The sequence below is a fragment of the Trachypithecus francoisi genome, unplaced genomic scaffold, assembly GCF_009764315.1.
Source record: "Trachypithecus francoisi isolate TF-2019V2 unplaced genomic scaffold, Tfra_2.0 Lachesis_group13, whole genome shotgun sequence".
Taxonomy (NCBI): Eukaryota; Metazoa; Chordata; class Mammalia; order Primates; family Cercopithecidae; genus Trachypithecus; species Trachypithecus francoisi.
The window spans coordinates 54,305,940-54,324,278 of NW_022681458.1; the positions used below are offsets into that span (position 1 = coordinate 54,305,940).

At 32.5% G+C, this 18,339-nt stretch overlaps 1 protein-coding gene across 3 annotated transcripts in view; it reads left to right on the top strand.

Annotated features, from left to right (window-relative positions):
• Positions 1-320: 320 nt before the first annotated feature.
• The window catches only part of CALCRL (calcitonin receptor like receptor), a 106,188-nt gene continuing 88,169 nt past the window's right edge, over positions 321-18,339 (top strand). For all 3 annotated transcript variants that reach the window (XM_033230923.1, XM_033230922.1, XM_033230924.1), the window contains exon 1: positions 321-572. The gene's annotated coding sequence lies outside the window, so the exon portion shown is untranslated. The remainder of the gene's footprint in view (positions 573-18,339) is intronic.

Below are 18,339 nucleotides of genomic sequence, written 5' to 3' on the forward strand. Positions count from 1 at the left end.
CACACACACACACACGCCTAACTCTTTGATTCTTTGAGCAGAATACTATATTCAGATTTCCTTCAAATCACAAGTAGCTTGTTTGGCAAGTTCTAACAGAACTCAGTCAAGGTGAAAGCCAGCCAGCTTTTTACTGGTAACAATGCATTCACACAGACTATGATCTCTCCCTGTTCAGGCTGCTTCTTGCTCTTGTCTCACAATAAGAAAGGAGTGCTGCTTTCCTGGGGTATGCTATTTGAGAAAGAAAGTAACCTAACACTAACTGCAGGCGGGGTCAGAGTGATGTAACAGGAAGCTCTGATGTTTCCCTTCTGCTGCTGATCACTTACAATCTGACAACACTTACAATCTACTCAGAACAACCTCTCTCTCTCCAGCAGAGTGTCACCTCCTGCTTTAGGACCATCAAGCTCTGCTAACTGAATCTCATCCTGATTGCAGGATCACATTGCAAAGCTTTCACTCTTTCTCCCACCTTGCCTGTGGGTAAATCTCTTCTGCGGAATCTCAGAAAGTAAAGTTTCATCCTAAGAATATTTCACAAAGAATTTCCTTAAGAGCTGGACTGGGTAAGTGCACATTCAAAATAAATATATTTATTCTAAGTAGCATTCTCATATAGTTTGACAATGTTTCTATTATAGAATTTAGTAGATAGCATTGAAATAGTGTTGAAACATATTCTCACTTATTTCACATGCTAGAGAAAATACAGCCTATTACCCCAAAGTTAATACAAAATCTAATACTACTAGATAATATTGTTTACCATGGTATTCTAGAAAATAAATTTAGCAAGTATTAAAAATCTAAATGGATTAAAAGACATATTTCTGAACAAATACTTTAATCAGAGAACAATGCCTTTTAAAATTAGCTCTACTATTAGCTAAGCTTGAATCTTGACAGCTGGAAAACATTTTTCCTCCAGGAAGGGTCTTTAAACTTTCCATGTTATCAGCTCTAAGAAAGAGGTGAAAGAATAGCTACTTAATGGGTTTCGGAGTCTCACTTACTCTGTGGTTGAACACAATGCAGAGTTTTGAAAAGTAATCACTTTGCATTTATTACGTTTGCTTTTATTTGCCTTTCACCTTTATTTACACATACATCTGTAACTACTGAACTAATTTTTGTTGTTCATTGTTGCCAGATGGTTTAAATCTGTCTTCTGCTAACCCTGAACTGTTTCCTCTTTATTTGGATCATGGTGTCGGCTACAAAGAAAAGACCTAGAGTTTAGGAAATGTAGATTGTTAAAACAATTCTTAATTTTGAAATCTTTAAGAGAATACTTCAACTTGACTGGTTCCCCTCTGCAAGCTTTTGGAGGAGGGTGTGATACCAAGATATCTGTGGATAAAGAAATGTGACAGCTTTCCTAAACAAGTATATTAGATGATTAAATGAAGAAATTAAAGTACTTATTAAAAAAGAATTTCCAGGATGGAACTTACTGAAATGTTGAGATAAAACATCTGTTAATGCTCATTCCAATGGTACAGACTGTCCTGAACAATTTAAGAAACTAGTGTCTGCTTAACAAATTGTTTGTATAGATATATCACAAATTTGTTGCTGGAGAAAGTTTGATGTCAAATTTTAAATGACATTGATAGATATAATTTTTAAGTTATACATTTTCTTACCTAAATGAAATTATACTTTCCAAGATGTCCTGCATTGGAAGCATCCTGTACTTAATCACTCATATCTGGCACATTAATAGTAGGCTACAAACATCCTGAGTAACTCCTCAGTAATTTACAACTCAATTTTTCCACAAATTCCTCAACATAATGAAGATTTAAATTAATTCTTAGGTTTGTGATTCTTTAAAAGTATCATGGCTGATTTCTCTCTCTTTTCAATCTTCAATTGTACTGAGTTCCCTGACACATGTGTAGAAATGGGAAGAGTGTTTTTAGAATGAGACTTTAGCCATTATATAAATGGAGGAGAAAGTGGAAACAACACATTTACTAACCCAATGCGATAGGTTAGTAACAAAAATTAAAACAACATTATTTTAAATTCAGATTATTTTCTTAGGAGGTATTATATTATGATCATATTTTATAATGAGAAACTCTCCAAACTTCCCTAATTTTTGTTTAATTGCCAGCCCCAAACCCATAATTTTCTTGTATAATTTGATTAAATGTTTATGAGTTTACTAACAGTATGGTTTATAATCTTTGTTTTCCAAAAATACTTTTGAAAAACACTAGACGATGAACATTGAAGGTCATTCGCCAAAGGAAATCTTTGAGGACATAACTGGAAGTTTGAAATAAAAATTCATATTATTGTGTTCAAAATGTGCTTTCTTTAATGATAAGAGAATGTCAGAGTATCAATGCATGCTTTTAGCCATAAAGAAATGAATTTACTTTGCTAGATGATGTTTCCTTGTAGCATCATAAAATCAATGCATTGAGCCTACAGTCAATTCTACATAAGTAAAATGAAACACAGAATTGAAATATTATGTGAATAACGTGAGCTAAAATATGTTTTACCTGAAATATTCTATTTCTTAAAGAGATAATGTTTTCGGTTATTGTTACAAGATTTTTTCTATCTTACATACCAAAGCATTATACTAAAAGTTAAAATATGTAGATTTTTATAATATATGAAACTGTTCATTCACTTTGAAAAACTGGAATAACAAAAACCTTTTTAAAAATAATACTGGGTCTGTAACTTTGAAAATTGTTTTAAATGAATGGGCAAGATGTATATGCTTTTCTCACTGGTAACTCCGAACATGTATGAATTTTAAGTGAAGTCAATACTTAGCATATTTGTAAGAACATTTACGTTCACCTGCACATATTATACTATTTTTTCATGCATAACAGAAATAAAATTTAATTAAAAAAATTGAAAATAATATAAAGGTAAAATGATTACCTTATTTGCTTTACAAATTAATGTGGACAAATTATTTGATAAACACATAAAGACTAACTGAATTTCAGTTAATAGCATCACTACATATTTCTAACTAGATCATATTTGGAAATATTGTAAAAATATTTTGTTACTAATTTTATCTACATGGCAGAAGTTTGATAGTAACTTAATTTTAAAAGATTGTTCTAGATCTTTATAGAAAAAAATAGTAATCTTTAAAGGATCAAAAATGTATTCAGTAAACAAAATTTATTTCATATTCTACATATGACCTTGAATACAGCTTTAACAAATAATTCTGGTTTTGGAGATATCATGATTACAGTACCAACTTTTCAGAATACAAATATGTTCAAGAAACATTATTTAAAATCTTTTGCTTTACTGCGTATCTTATGCTTGGCATTCAGAGAGGCTATTAAACCATAAACACAAGCTCTATCATTGCAATGGTGTTAATGAAAGACACTCTTATGAGAGTCAAGTGTGTAACGTATCTTAGTTTTGACTCACTCAGAATTTTGGAGAATACGCTTAAGATAGAGAAATGGTACACAGCTATTTAAAACATTTATCTGTATCTGGTTTTCAAATCCATGGGTAAACTATAAACATTCACAATTTCTCAGGTATGTTCTATTTTTCTGACAAAGTACATGTACCATACTAGATTACAAATTATTTCAAGACATCTTCTCATTTAATATACAAAAATATTATGATGCAAATAGGTGGAAAATAAAAACTTACCAGAAATACAAGATAAACTCCGCATTCGAACCAGATGGATCTATCCTTTTCCCATTTATTCACATGGACCATGTGAATTAGATTAAGTCAATTAATCTCTGCATTTTTCCTTATTTGAATAATCTTAAAATCAAATTAATTTAATTGTAATAAGCTATATTACAAAAAAGAAGAAATGTGTCCATTTTTAAGGACACAATAAGGTCTTACTTCTTACAAAAATATAAAATAGTATCACTGCCTGTGAACTGATTTAGGGTCTCTGTTTCCTAGGTTACTAGAATTATTATCAGGTAATAAGTTGCAAATATTTTCCTAAAATACAATTCTTCCATTTTTGCTTCAATTCATTTGTTTACTTAAGAGACAGTATTATTCAAAATTAACACACCAAAATATTATTGTTTGCAAAGATGGCCCAACTAGTGTATTTACTTTTGAAATGTTAAAAAAGTTTTATTTTTTAATTTTTTCATGGTTCAAATTAAATGTGTTATACACTTTTTCCATTACCAAAAATTAAAAAGACAAAAATCCCAACCCAGTTCAACCTAGCATAAGCCAAAATGAATACATAAATAACCGCTATGATATTGAGGCTATAGTTTTATATTTTATTAACGTTGCTGAATGAAGCCCAATTTTCAGACAAATCTTATTTCCCTTAACACAGAACATATCTTTTTGAATTAAAAAATGTTAATATGCCACGAACTTTTGCATAAAACTGTAGTTATTTCTCTATTCAGACTTAGGCTAACTTAAGCTCATTTATGTTTCTCATATAATTATAGTAAATTTTGAGCATATCATTTGGTATATTAAATTGCAATGATTTAGTTACATAGCAACTAGATGGTTTGTAAGTGTCCATCTCCTTACAGCCTAGTCACATGGAGGATCAATACATATTCATGAGCACACAGGTTTGGTTTTATTAACCAAAATGAAGATAAATTTTTCTTGTATCCAACGACCGAATTCATAAATTTTACAAATGAGTGTTAATTTGAACGGTGTTTACTAATTAACCTGAGACCAATGATTATGCAGAGATTTTGCATATGCACCTCGATTTTGCCTTTCTTCCAAGGATAATTTGAAGGAAAAATAGAAATTTTGGTAAGCATCAGAGAGCAATAAATAACATTATAATAGAAAAAGAGGGTTAAAACCATGGGAAAAGAATGTCATCAATACAAAACAGTGATTTTTATTTTGTACTTAGTAATGGAAACTTAATATTAGAGTAACAAGTTTAATGTTTTATTAGTCAATCTGAATGTCTTTAAAATATTACTTTTAATGATATATTTGTTTCTGTCTTTTCTACAAATATACAAATATACTTTATAAATTAAGAAAAAATTCTGCATTTATTTTAGAAATGTAGGTATATGGTATTTATAGAAGTACACTGTGATGCACTTTGGATTTAGACCATCCACATATGAACCCAAAATTTACCACTTATCAGTTCCCCTTTCTCATCTATAAAGTGTAAGTGATAATCATACTACTTTATAAGGTTTTGTAAGTAATCCATGAGTTAACACGTGGAAATTTTTTAGCACTTGGCATTTGGTACATATTTAATAAATTTTCATGTTCACCTTAAGTCTGTTGTGAATGAGACTGAGGACATAATTTGTTTCTATGCAAAATTTCATTCCAAACAATCAACATCCATATGGATAGACAGAATGCAATCTATCTGTAAGACAGGAAGAGTGAACAAGTGTGATTTATAATTACAGTATTAGAGTGATCATCCTTTTGCTATCGTACAATACATGCCAGAACCTAATAAAATTGATATTGATAATTACTATCTCCATAGAACTTGAGCACTTAAAAATACCTGCATATGAACAATTTAAAAAGGTATATTAAACAAAAATTGTTGTGTTTCTTTACACATGAAACTCAATGAAACCCAAAGTTGCACAATCCTCATTGACAAAACTCTGGTTTTATCCTCAATATATTATGAATCTAAATCCTAAATATTTCATTATGCTATTGTGTATTATCTATTACTAGACTTCTCATTACCAAAGTTGTGCAAAGTTTAATAATGATATGATTCACCAAATCCAAACTGAATCTATTCTAACACAGGATAATAAAAGTAAACTTATTTATACAAATTTATTTGCTACTTGTGTGACTATACTACAGTAGAGATAAATGTAGACATCTGTCAGAAAATTTTAGTTTTGACTATTATAGCAGCTCCACGATCTCAAAATGAGAACATTAAGAAGGATTCAATAAATTCAGTTTTTAGGATTCCAAGTTGTTTTTGACTATTTTTTTTAAAGTTCTTATTATAGGAACTTCCACCTAATGGAAGACACTTGTATTTTCTTATTTATTATATTTCAAAAATAGAGTGCCTGTGCAACAGGAGGGCAAAAAAAAATTAGGTTTTGGTTTAACATAATTCATTTTAAGAATTTATCATTCAATATTTTATAAATTAAGACCCACATTGAGAATGTAATGAAACCCAAAACTTTTTTTCCATAAATAACAAACAAACTACATTCAAAGGGACTCACGTTTTGCATACAGTTGCATGAGTTTCATAGGATCTCTTTTTTGATAGCTATGTTAAGAGTTCTTCAACTCTCAGTTTAAAAACCCGTGTCTCAGGTAATTCATGTGACAGTTACTCTTATAAAATAAGGTAAAAAATATATATGTATGTGTATATATGTGTGTATATACGTGTGTATGTGTATGTGTGTGTGTGTGTGTGTGTGTGCGTGTGTAATGTTTTTAAGCCACCTCAGATACTTTTATAGATCAGGGAGTAAGGGACAGAATTCAAAAGACAGACATGGACATCAGAAACAAATGGCCAAGAGTTTTCCCAGCAAACAGAAGGCATGACTTGCAGGGCTTTAGGAAAAACTATACAGTAAGTACAATCTGCAGTTGGCAATTTTCCATCTCCCTTTTGGTATCCCTCTCCTTCCACTAAGTTTTCTCACTTAGCCTGTCTAACATTCACTTTTTTCCAAACCAGATGCCCAATAGCTACATTCTGGCCTCAGGTGGTCAAGAGTAGCATATTTTCCTGTATACCAAAATTGCTCTTTCTCTAAACAAATTGAAATCTGGTAATATTGCAGTATATTTCATTTGGGGGAAGAAAGCAGACTGCTTTTTCATCCCAGAGTTTATTTCTGTCAAAGAATATTTATATTTTAACGCATATGACTATACATTTATTTCTATTAGGGGATACTAGGATTAAACAATATGGTCCATAAAAGTACCTTATAAGAAGTACTTATGAGGTGCCTGGCCCTATGCTAGGTGTCAAAGGCCAGCAAGACAGGTCTCCTACTCTGGACAACAACACCACCACTTCCATGTTATGTAAAGACAGTTCCAATCGAAGTGTAAAGTCTTAATTCATACTGCTGGCTGTCACTCTATTTTTCATCTTGTCACAAGATCAAGACTCAATATCTTAACTAGAGTGTTTTCTAAAATGACAAAACCTGATAAATCAGATCTTTTAATGTCTGATAAATCAGATAAATCAAATACATATAATAAATATGTATCTATTTATTATCATAGCAAACCTTCAGTTATTGACAAAACATCAAAAAACCTGAAATAAACAACAACTAGATTCACTGTGTTTGCAATTTTATGTTTTCTTTGGTTAAGATATTCTGAAATATCTCCCTTTCAATTGCTTCTAATATAATTTTTACCTTTCCTACTTTGAAAAAAAATTTTTTTTTTTTTTGAGACGGAGTCTCGCTCTGTCGCCCAGGCTGGAGTGCAGTGGCGGGATCTCAGCTCACTGCAAGCTCTGCCTCCCGGGTTCACGCCATTCTCCTGCCTCAGCCACCCGAGTAGCTGGACTACAGGGGCCCGCCACCTCGCCCAGCTAGTTTTTTGTATTTTTTAGTAGAGACGGGGTTTCACCGTGTTAGCCGGGATGGTCTCGATCTCCTTACCTCGTGATCTGCCCGTCTCGGCCTCCCAAAGTGCTGGGATTACAGGCTTGAGCCACCGCGCCCAGCAAAAAAAAATTTTTTTATGTCTAATTCCATTGCAAATACCATGGTTAAAGAAAGTGATATTCCTAAGAATAAAGATTTGATGAATATTTGTCTTCATTAATTTGAATAGGAAGGCCTTCAAATGAGATATGAGCAAATATTAAGGCCTGGAACAACCTGGCAGGAGTGAAATTCATATAATGATTTTCCTAAATATTGTTTAATTTTTTAATTAATTGAATTTCTCACAATAGCTACCTTCCTTAATTATGCACTTTCCAAAAGGATTTCCTGTTCTATGTTTCATGTTATCAGTGTGAAAGTCATTTTGATCATAAAATTAATATATGTTTATATTTAATGAACCAAATTCCAGTCTACTTCCTTCAAAGTAAATACACACCAAAATTAACAAAGACTTTATATTTGAGTTTAGATATAACACAAGCATTCTTCAAAAACATCCATTAAATGTGTAACTTTTCATACTAATCCTGAAAGCTAAGTTCGTTCAGTAAGTTCTCAACTGTCCTGACTCCAGTACCATAAAAGACTGCATATGTTCAAAACCTTAAATATGACATGTGGCTTCCTAAGCTAGACGCCTGGATAAGTTAAATAAATTTAGTTAATGGATTCCTAACTTAGAAAAGAGAGACTCCATCTCAATGTTTCATTAAATCTAACTATGGTGTAGGTCTTGAAATGGCATGTGCTTTTTTAAAAGAAATAGAAGATGTTAGATGTTTACACTCTGACAACGTTCTACCCCTAATTACTCAAAATAGTTTAGACTTAAAGGCTTGTCCTACATTCTGGTCTACATTTTCCTTACAGAAATAGTTGCGTGATATTATCATCATGGAAGGGAAACAGTCTTTATAACAGACATGCTTTTTTATTCGTCTGGACATTTTAGTTCAACCTAATATGTATAGGGACATCAGTTATAACAGTATATCCATTCCAGTTTAACAACTATTTGCAATGAAATTAAATTTTTGGTAAGGAATAAAGATCATTGTACATCATATAATTTCATTGATATAAGATTATAATAGTAATATAATAATCTCATAATAGTATGAAGGAGTATTTATTTTAATAATTTCTAAGTTTATTTGTCTTTTGCTCTACATTACATAAGCATCACATTAGCATCTGAATATGAAAAGAGTGCTATCTTCCTTACTTATGGACCTATAGAGCTTGTATTCCAGATTTAAATGTCTCTTCTTCCATTTATCAAGTCCTTCACCTCTAGACAAGTTTACTTATTGCCAGTACTTCTGATTTCAATTGGCACAGATTTAAAGAAAGATATACACATTTTCTAAAGGAGAATTAAGAATTACTTATGGGTTTCTTTCAATTAGCATAAAATGTTCTTCTCTCAGATATCCATATACCTAAGTCCCTCACCACCCTGCAATCTTGCTCCAATGTGAACTCTTCTAAAGAGCTTACATGGATAATTATTTAAAATCAACCTACATCTATACCACCACAGACTTCTTTTGTTCTTCATCTAGTTTAGTTTGTCCTTTTTTCTTGTAATACTAATCATCTTGCACCAATCTACCATAATTTACATATTTACTGTTTTTTTGTTTTCTTTTGTTTTGTTTTGTATTTATTTAGTTATTTGAATAGTCTTGCTCTCTTGCCCAGGCTGGAGTGCAGGGGTATGATCTTGGCTCACTGCAACCTCTGCCTCCCAGGTTTGAGCGATTCTCCTACCTCAGCATTACCACATCCAGCTAATTTTTGTATTTTTAGTAGAGGCGGGGTTTCGCCATGTTGGCCAGACTGGTCTCAAATTTCTGGCCTCAAGTGATCCGCCCACCTTGACCTCCCAAAGTGCTGGGATTACAGGTGTGAGCCACCATACCCAACCTTGCTGTTATTTTTTATTTTCCATCCACCCACTAACATGTAAGCTGCAGTGCAAGGATTTCTGCCTGATTTTCATTTCACTAATATATATGAAGCACCTAGATAAGTGCTGTATATTAGGTGCCCCAAAACTGTTTACTAAATATTTAAATGAATAAATGAATAAATTAATGAATGTTTCTTTATGCTAGAGTCTAATTCACAGGAAACTGGATATTGGCTTCCTGTGAGTTTATATATTATTCAAGAGATGCTGGAGTAAAAATACTGAAGGTGTTAGAATCACTGTATATTTCCAAAAAGAAAATATTCAAAAATTAATTTTCATTTTTTTATTCTTACTTCAACCTAATATGTGTTCCTTCACTGACTTTGAAAGGAAAAAAGTTAGAAGATGCTTCCTGTAATATACTTAATGTTCAGATTTTACTAAATTCCAGGGAATGACCTTTCAAATTAGGGTAAATGAGAAGATAACTCAGTATTTTAACATAAAATGTTGAAGCCTTTCCCCAAATGGCCACACAATGGCTAAAACTGGCAGAATTCTTGTTGAAACTGGCTGATTTGCCAACTCTTGCCTCCCAACAAAAGCCTTATTCCGTTACTTATTGCCTTTCTGGACAATAGCAGTAAAGAGCCTATACAAGGAGGGAAAAAACAAACAAACAAACAAAAAACACACACAAAAAAACTTAGCAATGAAATTGAAGGAAAGAAAAGTAATCTTTTCTGAAAACATCTATAGCATAATGCAAATTCTGTTTAATTGCCATAAAGTTTTACATCTGTTTGGTAAACAGTGAGTTACATGTTTGTTAGTCTGTAATTTATTAAGCTTTTCAGTGTTGATGTATAAATACAGGTAACTCAAAAATAATGCCAACTGTCAATGACCTTACATCATTGTATGGTTACGGAAGTTTTCTAAACTTACAGCCAAAGGACTATTTTATAAATTGAAATACATATTTGTGATTAAATAAATCATAATTTATTTGAAAGCCTCATTATGAATCTTTACACAAGTTATCTTCTGAATGGACACAACTCATATTATAAGAATACATATTTTATTTTCTATTTAGATTCCCCATTTGTTTGAGATTCAGTGTTAACTTTATTGTTTTCTTTTAAAGCAGAATTCTAATTTATTCATTTACCTAGAAATACCACTATTAAGGTTTTCTTTCTTCTGAGTTCAAATATATATGTCATTCAGTAAAACAATAACTTTACTTTGAGAAAAATACTAATTGTCAACATACATCCATAGTATTCAGATAAAATATGTATATAAAATGTGTCAAAGTTGTAATTTTACTGTGTTTCTACATATTCTCTTATCACACTACTGACTGGATTTTAAACCATAAGCAACACACTGGTTTGGATTAAATAACTCTCTGTCTTAGACGAACTATCACACAAAACATTTTTTAAAATTGTCAAATTGCTTCTTCTTACAACCAACCTATCCTGTTTCTTAACTCTTAGCCCTAAACTTTCTGACTTTATTTGATATAGTCATTATCAAACAGCATATTTTTGATAAAGTTATTATTACAAAACATACAGATAAGCATGTCCTTTAAAAAGCTATATTTTGTTTTTAAAATTAGTCAGTTTGTTTCTGGTAAGTTTATATATGGCAAGATAACTCAGTATTCTGCAACACATATTCTTTATCCTAAGGAGCTTAAAATAGAAAAATAAATAAATAAATAAAACAGGGCTGTCTTTAAAAAGACAAGACAGTGGAAATTTCTAATCTGAATAGGCTTGATGAAATAATGTAAAAGGCATTTAAGATAAACTCTACATAAATAAAAGCCTTGAAAGAAATTTGAATTTGTATACTTTGCTCTTAAAGTTTGAGTGCAAAGATGACTAATTTTTCACAGTAAGCAGGCATGTCACCCTTTCTCAAGCTAGCACTGGTCCCTGCAATAACAAATGGTTACTCCCAACATTCTTGTTTAGAAAAAGGCTGTGCCAAAATACTTGTTCACTCTCATCTAGATTCAGTGGGGACACCAAATATCCTTGAGAGCCTTTTCTGACAAAATACTACTTGTAGATTGAATTAAGGTTATTTTGAAGTCTGAATAATTGTTTGATCCTAAATTAGATATAAAAACATTTCTATAAATTTTAAATAGTTTTGCTAATTATTACAATGTACTCTGTATTGCAGAGTGGATTTTAGGGTATGTATAAAAATCAAACTTTTTTAGTAGCTTTTTTTTTGTTTTTGTTTTTGTTTTAGCTCTCTGTATGTTGGATTGCCTTGACTGTGTTAAGCATGTCTATTCCAGAGATTGATGGTAACACCAGTGACATAACCGGCTAGTCTACAGCATGAAATATAACCTTAAAACAATTTTATAATTCATGATGTTTACAAACAAATGTTATTAAGACTTCTCTGATAAATCCTGTTTTAATTAATTCCTATTGCTAACTAATTATTCACTTCAGATGTTTCTAAAGTAGATGTGCTCTCCAGGTTTATATGTAACCCAGTGTTTTTTGTTGTTGATTTTTGATTTTTTTTTTTTTTTTTTTGAGGCGGAGTCTCGCTCTGTCGCCGGGACTGGAGTGCAGTGGCCGGATCTCAGCTCACTGCAAGCTCCGCTTCCCGGGTTCACGCTATTCTCCTGCCTCAGCCTCCTGAGTAGCTGGGACTACAGGCACCCGTCACCACGCCCAGCTAATTTTTTGTATTTTTAGTAGTGACTGGGTTTCACTGTATTAGCCAGGATGGTCTTGATCTCCTGACCTCGTGATCCGCCCGCCTTGGCATCCCAAAGTTCTCGGATTACAGGTGTGAGCCACGGTGCCCAGCCTATATGTATCTCAGTTTTGAATATGTATTTAAAATTGAATTTAACATTTTAAAATGTCGCACATCCTAAACTTCGTTCTTTTTGAGTAAATCCAGAACAATGCATTTTGTTTCAGGTCTGGTGACAGTGGCTTTTACAAATGGCAGTATGAAGTCTTGGGAGATTGACCCAAAAGCTGGTGAAATTTGAAATGAAAGGAACAAGATTAAAGAGTGAAAAGCCAACCAGAACAGAGTGTAACCAAAAAACTTCGCATCTAAAGAACAGAAATATATGACTGTAAAAACAATATTAACTTAGTAACTATTGCTCACCAAGTTAAAAGATCAGGGGGAGGTTTGAAATTTGAAAGCAAGAGAAACCTTAAAAGAAAAGGGGAGCAAACAGAATAAAGACAGGAAAAGAAAGAGAAGATAAAAGGAGAGGCTGTAAAAGAAGATAAATTAGTCCAATAAGACATTTGTTTAGCTAGATTTGTAATTTGTTACATTATAAAAATCCAGTGCTGAATCACATAAATTAAGATGAGATGCTTTGTCTACATGGCCATGGACAATGGGCACTTCAGTGGGTACCATTTTTAGTTGACATGAAAATATCTTCCAGATGCTTAGTCTAAAATTTTGGATGGTAAACCTTTAATCTGCCTTTTCGATTGGGGCATGGTGAGTGTTAAGCCTCGGGGTTATTACTTCTGATAAGAGCTGAAAAGTATTTATTTTAAAAATTGTGAAAAGTAAATACCACCTCCTGGGTGGTAATAACTGACTTGCGTTTCAGGATTGAACCCAATTGGTCAAGATAATTACTCTGCTTTTAAGTGGAGGGGTCATAAAATCTGTCTCAGTCTCTCAGGACCTCAACATGTTGGGCTACATTGGTCATACCACATTTAAAGCAGCAGTGCTGTTTGGTAAAGTGAAAATCTCTCTGCTTATTCTGAACCTACCAAATTAGTCTGGGATGGCTCAACAGACAGATGGAGATGATACTTAAGTGATGCATGTGTTTCCTGAGATAGTGTTCTCTTTTCTGTATTTTGGATGTTGTGTGAATAAGGCATAATAACACGATAGAGTCAAACTTACAATAACAAAATAAGTCAGTACATAGGACACATGTTTAAATCAAGTGGTTGTCTTCACAAATAACTAAACAATAACTATAAATGTATACTGAACTACCCATAAATAACAAGAAGTATGTAATACTTCCCATTTTAATTCTGGGCTGAGAATGATTAGTTCTGTGACTTGGTGGCACATTTTTCCTGTCTGAATCATTCTAACTTAAAAATCTTAGGAACTTGGTAATAATCCAAATTACAAATTTGTAGACCCTTTTCACCTTCATCAGATTCAGGGGTAAACACACACACACACACACACACACACACACACACACCCCTTGATTTAAGGCTTAGAAATCATTGCTGTTCCAAAATTCCTTTGTATATATAAGAATTTAACTTGAAATCAAATAGAATTTGTACATTTAAATCACATAATAAACTTTCAGATAGGATCAGTACTGTATAAGGCAGCTCCATCTCCCACCCAGATCCCTTGACCTTTCCCTAATAAATTGCATTTCATATATGCTGATCCGTAGATTCATAACAAATACATCATTCCATAGGAGGGAATTCTGCTCTGCATACTTTTCTACAAAAACCTTTATAATTAAGAAATTTTCTTAATTTTCTTATGTAGAAATGTTAGATGTAGAATGTAGAATGTAGTTTCGTATGTAGAATGTTATGTATACCATACTGATATAGTCTGGATGTTTGTCCCCTCCAAATCTTGTATGAAGGTTGAATGTTGAAATGTGATTCCCAGTGTTGGAGGTGGGGCCTGGTGGAAGGAGATTGAATCATGAATGACCTAGCACCTTCCCCTTGGTAATAAGTGAGTTCTCGCTATGTTAGTTCACACAAAGTCTGGTTGTTTAAAAGAGTATAGGACCTTTCTGCTCCCTCTCTTGCTCCCTCTGTCTCCACGAGATATGAGGATATGTCAGCTCCCCTTTTGTCGTGAATGTAGACTTCCTGAGGCTCTACCAGAAACAGACGCTGGAGCCATGCTTATACAGCCTGCAGAACTGTGAGCCAATTAAACCTATTTTCTTTATAGATTACCCAGCCTCAGGTATTTCTTTATAGCAAAATAAAGGACAGTCTAACTCATACACATATACTGTTTAAATAAATAAACTCCTGTATACTTAGACCCAAGATTGTCCATCATGTTCTTCCCTGATTGACTCACATGGACATCCTCAGAAGTAAACCTTTACCCTAAGCTTGTACTAATCATTTCCTTGTTTTACTTTACAACTTTACCACATATGGTTTCTGGGCAAACTTTTACGTTATTTTTCTGTTTTTATTTTTACTTTAATGAAACTGGAATTATCTTGAATGCATTCTTTGAAGACTTGCTTTTTCCATTCGGCATTATGTTCTTGAGATAAATCATTGTTAATGGGTATAGCTGTGGTTCTTTCCTTTCACTATTACAGTGTTCCATTGTATGAATGTAACACAATGTATTTATCCTTTTTCCTGCTGAGGAACATCTGGATTGCTTCCACAGTTTTGCTATTACAAACAATGAGGCTATGAACATTTTGTTAACATATCTCCTGGTACACATATGTCCATGTTTTTTTGAGGATATATTTTTCAGTGAGATTTCAGGATCCTAGCAATTTAAAATGCTTATGCCAATTTATACTCCCACCAAGAGTATATGAGGTTTCCATTGCATCATATCTTTTCTAATGCTGTGTATTATTGTCAAACTTTTTAATTATTGCTAGTCGGTTGAGTGTAGCATAGTATCTCATTGTGGTTTTAATCTGCATTTTCCTTATTATGAGTCACAATGAATTTGTAAGCTAAATGAATTAAAATTTTCCTCTGAAACATTTGTTTCTAATTGAATGGCAGTGACTTAATATTGCAGGATTATAATTAAGTCACTTTGTGCTTTTAACTATTTAAGAGAAGGATTAACTATCTCTCTTTGGTTAGATGGTCCAGGGAAAGGAAAAATATGTTTTATTGCTTTTAAAATTGGATATGTATGAATAACATTTCTCATCATGAACAAGAACAGAGATAGAAAATGTCTTGAATCACAGCTCTAACTTTCTATTTCTCTTTATTCAAAAACTATCTGATATCTATCAAAATCTCCTTTGAAAAATAAAGAGAGGAGGAAAATGAATAATTCTATTCAGGGGTGTTTATGTGTTCTTTTTTAAAAGCTGGTTGCACATTTACAATAATTTATGAAGCTTGCATATCTCCTGAGAGTGATTATGTCTCTTTCTACCTATTGTAAAAAATTACTTCTTGCACATCAAAACATCATAGAAAGCATTGAAGTTTGTGTTTTTCACGTAATTCCTCATTTTTTAATTCACTTGATTGCCTTTATAGCCATCAGCTGAATTTAACTAGTATATTTCTTCAAGGTTCTGATTTCTCTTCATAAATATACTTAGGTTTATGTATTTTTTTCTTCAGCTAAGTTGTTATATTTCACCATGGCAACATCATATCAAGAAAGTCTAGGTATTATCCCTATTTGCTGTATTACTTTTCTGTGTTTTCCAGATTTAGTTGATTAGGATTTTATTGTCCAACCATTTCACCAGTTTTGCTACTTGAACAAAATTAGCTCTTTCTTTTGAGTTTTCTCTAGATATTTTTATCTTTTACACTGGGGCTTAAAAATGTTTTGTTTTTATCCTTTCTTCTTGAATTTTAACCTATTTTAGCACATAATTTGATATCACAGATAACTGATATTTTTCAGAAGAGGTAGTAAGTATATGTTCACATATACATTGTAATTTTATTAATATATGCAACATGTTTATTAATAAAAATTAACTCATCAATAAATTTTCTGATAGCCAGAAGTGACCATTTACATGTCCCAAACACCAAAAAGCAGGAAAGAGTCTTTCATAGCATTTTTGACTGGGATGAAAAAAGAACCATGCAGAAAAAAAAATAATGCTTCTGAGTATTTCTACTTCTAGTAGTATTTTCTGGCAAGTTGGGAAAATACTAAAAGTAAACTTCAACCTTGAACCTGCTGAATTCCATATGTATGCCAATAAAGGTCGAGACTAATAACTTTTATTTTTTCTGAAATAGCTTTTGGAAATCTAGAATCTAAATATAGTCAGGTGTCATTTAAGGATTGGGATATGTCCTGAGAAATGTGTCATTAGGTGAGTTTGTCCCTGTGTGAACATTACAGAGGGTACTTACAGAAACCTAGATGGGATAGCCTGCTACAAACCTGGGCTGTGTGGTGAAGCTTAATGCTCCTAGACTGCAAATCTATATTATTGTACTAAATATTGTAGGCCACTGTGACACACTGGTAAGTCTTTGTGTACTTAAACACACCAAAATATAGAAAGTACAGTAAAAAATACTGTATGAAAATCTTATGGTACCACAGTCATATACGTGGACCATCTTTGACTGAAACATCTTTATGCAGTGTGTTAACTGCATATGCAGACTTTTTGATAATGTACAAATAGACATCTAATTAATACGACCACATGATTCTAATTATAGTAATCAATTTTAGTGATATATAATATGTTATTAAAACACATGAAGGTGTAAACATTTACAAGGTAATTTTTTAAAATAATTGGAAGTGTTTTTTGGTTTACAAAAGATTCAATTGCAGAGATTACTTTTAATAATAAGCTTTCTGAATATTTTTGAGGGTTTACATAAACGTCTCTATTGACTTTAAAGAAATTATTGGCAATAGATCTGATTATTGTTAGGTCTAGTAGAAAATTGATGCTCCATAAGCACAAGGTCATTAAAAGCCTTTCAAATGTCAGTATGAGTTAATTGAGATAAATAATTCACAAAATGCAATTGTGACATTTTTCAAGTTCTTGAAATTCAAACAGTGTATAAACGCAAAGCAAGGTAAACTAGCTGTGCCTTGCTTTCAACATTAGTTTGAGCCTGAAAGGATGTATGTAAACTACATTTATGTAACTTCAATATTTGTTTGACAGGGAATGAATTTAACTTGTTAGTAACATCCTATGTTTATAGAGAGTTAAAACTTATTACTGACAAGATCTGGCCTCCGGTTCCCTCTTTGACCAAGTTCTTGAATGCTTTTTGCCCTCATTCACTCCACTATGACTGTATTGACTCTTTTTCTGTACTTTAAACTAGCCAAGTTATTCCTGCCTTAGAACCATTGGCTCAATCATCCTTTCTTCTAAAAGCAACTGTTCTCCCGAACGTTAAGGGTAGTGTGCTCCCTTACTACGGGTCTACTGCTCAAATGTCTCTTCACAGACACTTTTTATGACTATTCTATCTGGTATACCACCATCATACATTTCTCCCTATTCTCCCTTAGCTTGCTTTACTGTCCTTCATGCCACTTTTCAACACTGGACATTTTTATATTTATTTGTTTCTCTTTTATTCTCCTTATAATATAAGCTCCACGAGAGCAGTGACTACCATATCCCCAGCCCGCAGACCAGAACCATGCAAACATAGATTACACATCTTCCTAGGGCCAAGACCTTAAACAACAGGCACTATCTGCCTCCATGTTTGTGCCCACTGGATTTCCCATTCTTAGGACATACGATGCCAAAAACAAAGTTACTGATTACTTTCAGGCTAGATGGTGACAACCTCAGTATACCTGGTATGTCTCCTCCCAACTTTCCATTGAAAAGTATCCTTTGAAATATGTATGTTTATGGTTTTAACAAAGAAACACACTAGTATTTAACTTGAAGTTAAATTCCGAGAAATCCCACTATCCACTCATAATATTACCAAATTCACAGAAATGTTCTCTTGT